We start from the raw sequence: 8,064 nt of genomic DNA, 5'->3' as shown, positions 1-8,064 counted from the left end.
AAAATAAAATCTGATTCGCTTCATAGGCATAGAGTAAACAGGTACCAATGAGGTAACGTGCAAGTGGACAATTAAATCATATTCAGCACAAGACCAGCCCTCGGCATACAATGCAATTGAAAGTCTTGTGTTATGAGCTCCGAACAAGATCACAAATGATATATTATTCACCAAATTTTAATCTTCCACAAAGAGACAGATTGATCCTCTCTAATTTGTCAAACAAATAAAAAAATACCAAAATTATGCATAGAATCATCTTTGAACTGTAAACACTACAGTATATAGTAACCTGGGAAAGTGATGAAGCACTCAATACCATACAAAAATAAAATTCCTTAATAGAAGAAAACACCACTGAAAATTGTGAAAAGCTGCCAAATGAACTTTGCCAATCTTTTAGATTTACAGAAACAAAGTAAAAAAACCTCTTCAAAGCTAAGTGCTTACTACCAGCCACATCCAATAGAAAAGGTTTTATGGGGCCTGATAAGATCAGAACTTGCTTGACCACGGTAAGATAAGCACCGTACCTACCTAATGTATAAAAGAAGACTGATAAGCTGGAGGAGGGGCAGGCAGTCTACTGCCAAAGTGATGGTTGTTGTAATTAGTAGAGGAATTGTAAGAATCGGAACCCAACAACGAAGGCCCCATGTTATCTGATGGATACATATATGGCCTTGAGAGCGAGACTGGAGTCCTATTTCCAACACCATAGCCTGCTCCATATAATCCTTGGTTTGATCTGTCATATGCATTTTGGCCCTGTAGGTTGTAGGATGTAACACCTGGAGCTGCACCAGAATATTGTACTCTATCCAAAGACCTATAAAAGCTTCTGTCTACACCATTGGAAGAAGCATAAAGAGTCGGAGTTCTTTCATCTGCACTTAACGGAGGCATATATACACCAGCATTTCCTCCATTGGCACGAGGACGCTTAGGTTGAGACTTAACAACACCTGCAGACCTTTTTCTATCAGCCTTAGCTTTCTCTAGCTGAGCTACACGCTTTTGAAGAGGATCTGGTGAGAACTGCGATTCAAGTTTGTGCTCCTTAATGCACTTTATAACAGCTCTGTAAGCAGAAATCTCTTTTGTATTTACTTCATTCTGTAGCAGCAAATAAAAATATCGGTCAAAAAAGGAACTTCCGATATAACCAACAATACTAAGCCAAAATGATCATGACATAACAAGACATTTTGTATAACAGTAATACAATCGTACTTGTGCAACAGTAGAGTTATTCCCGCTTTTTAAACTTGCCTGAGAAACTTTCTTAGCATCTTTCAGATATTCCTTCAACAAAGGAACAGGTGCAAACTTCTCTGTCAGCCCAAATGCATGAGCAAAGTTGACTGCCTCAATTTGTTTTCAACAAAGGAACAGGTGCAAACTTCTCTGTCAGCCCAAATGCATGAGCAAAGTTGACTGCCTCAATTTGTTTTCCACTATTGACCAGGGTTTCTACAACATCTGCATGAAATTGTCACAAAATTTTCAGTTAATCTGAATATGTCACAAACATTTGAAATACCAAAAGACAGTTTACTGTGAAAGAAAAAACAATACAGACAACTTCAACGGATTTGTCAATAAAGATAACATCTATGCCAGCTTGAGACCATTTTCGTAAGTAAACAGTTCCCCACTCTTGAAAGGCCTTATGACACTTTACCATCGCTGATCATCTTCAGGTGCCTTTATTAATATCAACAAAATAACTTACATACAACTTTCTACCTCATAAAAAGATGTCTACCTAGTAGAGGCCACTCAGTGTCTGCCTTGCATATGAAATGTTGAGATCTAAAGAAAAGACTACCAACCCCGTCAACTTAGAAACCCGTTCACTGGACTAAACAAAAAACGTTGGGAAGGTTTACTACAGCCAGGATTACCAAAATTTATCTTCAACTCAATCAGCCACAACCAAGTTTACTGATAAAATCCACCAGTCCCTCAAAAAAACCAAGCTAGCCATGAATGCCAGAAAAACAACAAAAAGCCTATCTACCAAAATGGATGGAAATTTTGCCAGCCTAGCCACTGAGGCTAACATTACAGAACACCAGCCAGCCAAGCTGGCATTTTTTATTCAAGTCCAAGGGAACGACAGAGTTCAGGTGTCTGCCTGCACCGTGAAAATGCAAGAACAAGCTTGCATAAGTCATCTTTATCAAACTCTGACGCAATTCCAAAAGTAGCTAGAAGTTGCAAGAAGGCCTGGGCCTCCAACGAATTGCCATTGGCAACATCTCCTTCAAGGTTTATCTTCGACTTCCATTCATGTGCAATACTTTTGGCTTGCTCCTTTGTATTTAAGGGCAGAACTGGATGTTCAACACCCAAAATAGGATCTGCCAAAACAGGTACAAGAGATTTCAGTAATAATGTACAGGCCCGGTGTAGAGCCGGGAGCCCAGACTCTTTCTTGTCACTTGACTTTTGTTCAAGAGAATAAAACCCCTCCAAGGACTCCAACACTAACCGTGGTGGGTCAGTTGCAGAGTTTAATGCAGAGGGAACCTAATTGCAAAGCCCTATTTCCAATTGCAAAAGTCATTAAGAATGGGAAGAAAGGATTTAGGGATTATAATATCTGAAAATTTCTGTTTTTAAAGTATTATAAAATGAGTTTAGATATTTATATAACAATAATAAGTGGAAATCAGAAAAAGAAAAAGAAAAGAAAAGAAATTGATTGGAGATAAACTTTTTATAATTTTGTAAATGTTATTGAGTTCCAATGCTCAAACAAAATATTTATAAAGGTAATTCACTGGTCTGTGGATGAAGCAAGCATTTGGAGGCTAATTCGTGAAGTCTGACAATAAAAGAGGTGAAATTGGAATGAGTAATGATAAGACAGACATCCTTGTATAGAAATTGCAATGAGGTTCTTCTTAAAGGCGACTTAATTGTATCACATTGATTTTGACATGACAACATCAGCAAAATGATATAAAAGTCGTTGCAACTAGTACATCTGTGTTTGGTGCATTAATCACTATATGAGATTGAAGGAATCTGGCGCATTCTCGATCAGAACTATTGCTTGATTGGCAACAACATGAGTCTTGTGTTGTACAACAATTGTATAATTGGTGCATTAATCACTGTATGAGATTGAAGGAATCTGGTCGCATTCTCAATCAGAACTATTGACAACAACATGGGCCTTGTGTTGTACAACAATTGTATAATTTGATTGTGAGGGATTTAAGGAGAAGTAATGTTGTTTTTTCTGATCCTAGCAAGGATTAGCAAATATACTATTTATTGGTCCCTGTGGTATACATTGTTTGGACCTTGTTTTCTCCCTTAATTGTAAGTGCATAAAAATATTAGATTCATAGGACAGGGTACCATTAATCATGTGATCCAATGATCTTGGACATTTTTTATTGAATTCTTCAAAACTTATTTCCATTTGATCTTCCAAAATGTGAAGATAGTTTTATTGGTTGGAACAATGCTACAACTTACAAGTTATAATAACAGAGATTTTGTTCTACATAATGCTTTCCACCTTGCAATATTTTTGTGGATATGGTTAAGCAATATTCTCTTCGAGTAAAGAATAAATTATTGTGTGTAGAGTCATTGGGTTTACTATAGTAATGATCGTAACATTTTGTAGTCTTTTGTTTGTTGTTATGTGGTTTAGTGGTTGAGACAGTGCATTACCATGTTAATGACCCAAAGTCAAATTTAGAGATCAAAGCCCTCAATTATAAGTTGGTTGAATTTTATGAGATTTATATGCAATATTAATTCAATAATTAAAAAAAAATATATAGACTTAAGCACCCTAAATAAACTTCAATTTATACATCTTTAGAATCTCATTTATGCTACATATCATCATTTTATGTACATTTTCCCATTCCCATGTCGAAATTGTTCCTCAATTTATACCTTACGGCATTTCCTTTGCAACATTTGGTATAAATGCTAGTTATTTAAATTTTAAATTGAAATATGATTAATCAACCATCGATGCTGTGTATATTTTGTTTATTTTTAAAACTTATAAACTCTTTGACATATCCCCTTTTCTAAAAGGCCAGATTTTTTCACTTCTCTCGTGACAAGAAGACCAAAGGCCACCGCGGGGCTGACGTTATACGAGTGAATTGATTCCCCACACCAATAATTTTGAATGCACTTATTCAGCGATTTCTTTGGATGCTATACCACACCAATGGATGCCCACTCCTCCTCCCTCCTCAACCCGACTTACACGGCTTTACAGCCACCGTGTATATATAGACAAGAACACACAGCTCACCTTCTTTGGAAGACTCTGTGGCCAAAACGGAGAGGATGGATCTTTAATTTGTTTTTCTTCTCTCGTGCGGCGAAGACCAACGGCCGCCGTGGGGGTTACGCGATATAGGAGTGAATTGATACCACACAAATCATTTTTAGTGGATTTGGTATTCAACCAGTTCCAGTCCGAAAGGGAGGATGGATCTTTAATTTGTTTTTATTCTCTCGTGCGGCGAAGACCAACTGCCGCCGTGGGGGTAACGCGATAGAGGAGTGAATTGATACCACACAAATCATTTTTAGTGGATTTGGTATTCAACCAGTTCCAGTCCGAAAGGGAGGATGGATCTTTAATTTGTTTTTCTTCTCTCGTGCGGCGAAGACCAACTGCCGCCGTGGGGGTAACGCGATATAGGAGTGAATTGATACCACACAAATCGTTTTCAGTGGTGTTGTTATTCAACCATTTTATACCACTCATTCTCCATCCTCAACTTGACTTCTCTCGTGCGCGAAGACCAACGGCCGCCGTGGGGATAACGCGATATAGTTGTGAATTCATACCACACAAATCATTTTCAGTGGATATCCTCTTCCAGGATGCAATAAAAAATACATGAAGACAACCAGTGGAGACAGTGGCAGTCCGAAAGGGAGGATGGATCTTTAATTTGTTTTTCTTCTCTCGTGCGGCGAAGACCAACTGCCGCCGTGGGGGTAACGCGATAGAGGAGTGAATTGATACCACAAATCATTTTCAGTGGAGTTGTTATTCAACCATTTCCGTCCTCAACGTAACTTCTACGCACACAGCTCTTCCTTTATCACAACCGCATTGTATATAAAGGTGCGTAAGAAGAATCAAAAATATATATATATACTTGGCCAAAATAATATAATTAATTTTATACCAACGACCGCCGTGAGGATAATGCTAAATGCGAGTGAATTGATAATACCACAAATCCTACCAAAATCTTCAAGTTTAACAACAAAGCCCAAATTTTTCATAATCTTGTCAAAAATTCTGAATTGGACAAAACATATAATAAAGTATAATTTAAAGTTAAAGTTAAAAGTTAATCAAACATATAATGTTAAAATATAAAATTAGTATATTTATGAAAATGATAACTGTTTTGAACTTTAATTATGTTAAATATATTTCATTTTAATATTGTAACAAATATTTGGAAAAAAAAAATATGTGGTGAGTCCGGCATAAAATAATGAAAAATAAAAGACAAATTAGGTCCATGTTGCATACTGTCTGTTTGCTAAAAAAATTATTTTAACATTAATAACTAAAATTAAATTAAACTATATATTTTAAAGATTTAAAAATTATGTAATTACCTTCCTTTAATTAATAAATATTTTTATTTATTTATTTATTGATCAGATATAGAAATATGAAAATAAGAAAAATATTTAACATAAATTCAATATTGTTTTATATATATGTATGTTAGTACAGTTTTAAACAATTTAATATATGTGTTATAATTAAGCCCGAAGCCCCCTCCTGTCTTACCTATATTCCTTATATAGGTCTGATGTTAGACAAGTCAAATGTTTTCCACCCTTAAATACACTTTACCAAGTGTTACCCAACTCCTTAATTAACTAACTAACTATCTCTCTCGGGTTTTAATGTTCTTTGAGACTATAAATGTTGCGTAGTGTAAATGTTGTGCATAGTTCCGAAGAAATCACTCACAATAGTAGTGAAGAAGACGAGGTCAGATACAGATACAAATGTGCAGAATTTTTTCAAAATCTTCCCTTTGATTTTGCAGAGATTAGGGACTTTAATAACATAAAGATAGAATACTTTTGTTTGCTAACTAGAGTATGGTGGATGTGATTGTTTGCGATTGTTGAACTTGTATTTACGATACCGAGGATGGTAGTTGTTGTGGGTGAAATGGTATGGATTTTGTCTCTAATTTGTGCCATGGAGAGTATATTCATATATTATTTTTGTGCACTGAAACAAATCTATACGGTGGAGGGGTCCTATTATAGGTATCATTTCATAATTTCATATAACATGACATGATTTCATAGGAAAGTGTGTGGACTTTCAAAAAAAATCTTGAAAGAGACACAACGACCATGACCATGCTCTTCCTACTACTCTGCATTACTTGCGCCTTAGGTTAACGCATGAGGGTTCTTGCCGTGAAGCAAAGATCGCCATGTTTATCAACTAGGGACTTAACACGCCTATCAATACCACCGATCGAGACTGTTTCCACAAAGGTAAGTTTATTTGAATGAATTTGTAAACCATCCAAACCACTTGATGAAAAAGAACTCCCACATTTAAAACATCCATCTTAGTAAGGATTTGTTCAAAGAGTTTGCACATCCATCCTGAAATGCAAGACACTCTCCTGCCTTTTCAATATCATCTATATTAAGCCCTCAAGGACAGTTGAATCTGGCACAAGTTTTGCTTCCATACATTTGAATTACTCCTACAATGTGCAATGTAAAAGAATATAGTTCACTATTAGTATTTGAATATAGTTTTAGTGTGTAAACATAAGATCCAAAATTAGGTGGCCAACCCTTTGTTCCCATTTTGTCCATTTTTCCGGGTACCTTGTGAGCCATCTAAATAAATCAATCCAAAATCGATAGCATAGATGGAAAAGGTCAACGGTGGCTTGTTTGTAGAATATGTGCCCACGCGTTATGGCTCTCTGCAATAGAACTACGCTAAGGGTATGGAACCTTCATCCCCAGTTTCCTTCAAATAAATATAACAAATAAATGCACTGTCAAAGAATTAGCATTTCATCAAAATAATCATGATTGATGTCTCTTAATTCTTTTAGTATATGAGCATTTCATCAAAATATCCATGATTGGTGTCTCTTAATTCTTTTAGTATATATCATATATTTTCATCTCTTGTGAACTTAGTCATCAAACTATGTTCTATGGCTACGTGTGAAGTATTTTTGGAGAAGGGAGGAAACTAAGCTCTAAAAGTCAATATTCTTAACCCACATTCAAACTCTCAACTTCCAACTTCAACTGATATGAGCATGCGGTCAGGTCTCACAATGGATCAACTTATCCTAGAGGATTAACCTCTTATGGCCCAAACATCATTGATGCAAGGAGTACAACACAACTTTGGTCTTTTTGCAACAAACAAGTTATTAAAATGTATCCCCGGTCCTCTACTAATCTTGCAACAAGTGGGTTCCTTGCAGCTATTGTGAATTCTATGGATAAACACCACCAAGGTAAGCCACTTGTTTCCAATGCAGGCAAAATGGGAAAATTTGGAGGAATTATTTTTGGCATGCCGGGGAGAAGTTTCAAGGGCTCTCAGGCTGCAATCTCACAATATATTCAAGGCACTATAGATCTGATGTATAGGTCTTTGGAAACACAAACTAATCATTCTCATGATCAACCTAGCATGGTGCACTGGGGAAGCAAACAATTTACTAATGTGTCGTTGTTGAGGTCTTTTGAATCATCTATTTATGACTCTCGTCAACTATTGCAGTTTTGATCTATTTGTTCTTACATTACATTTTCCTTGTCCTTAGAGTTGAAGATAGTTGTTAAAACTTCATTATGACAATTATTTGTACCATCTACATGTAGACAATTTATTTCAATTACTATTGCTTATTTTCTTGTCATCATGTTGGTTGTGTTTGTAATCCTTATATAGATTACAATATAATACTCAAATGGATATTGCTAATTTAGGTCAATATGGGTATATCTTATGTGGATGTTGCATCAGTTTAT

General features: G+C 35.9%; 2 pseudogenes; one reads left to right on the top strand and one right to left on the bottom strand.

The window, feature by feature from the left end:
- Positions 1–361: 361 nt before the first annotated feature.
- Positions 362–6,622, bottom strand: LOC149196363 (FRIGIDA-like protein 3; annotated as a pseudogene).
- Positions 6,623–7,334: 712 nt separating this feature from the next.
- Positions 7,335–7,819, top strand: LOC149196362 (uncharacterized; annotated as a pseudogene).
- Positions 7,820–8,064: the final 245 nt, after the last annotated feature.

Source organism: Pinus tabuliformis, chromosome 2_2 (assembly GCF_031772625.1).
Source record: "Pinus tabuliformis cultivar Carrire ecotype Pingquan chromosome 2_2, CPIR1, whole genome shotgun sequence".
Classification (NCBI taxonomy): Eukaryota; Viridiplantae; Streptophyta; class Pinopsida; order Pinales; family Pinaceae; genus Pinus; species Pinus tabuliformis.
This window is presented reverse-complemented; position numbering and strand designations above follow the sequence as displayed.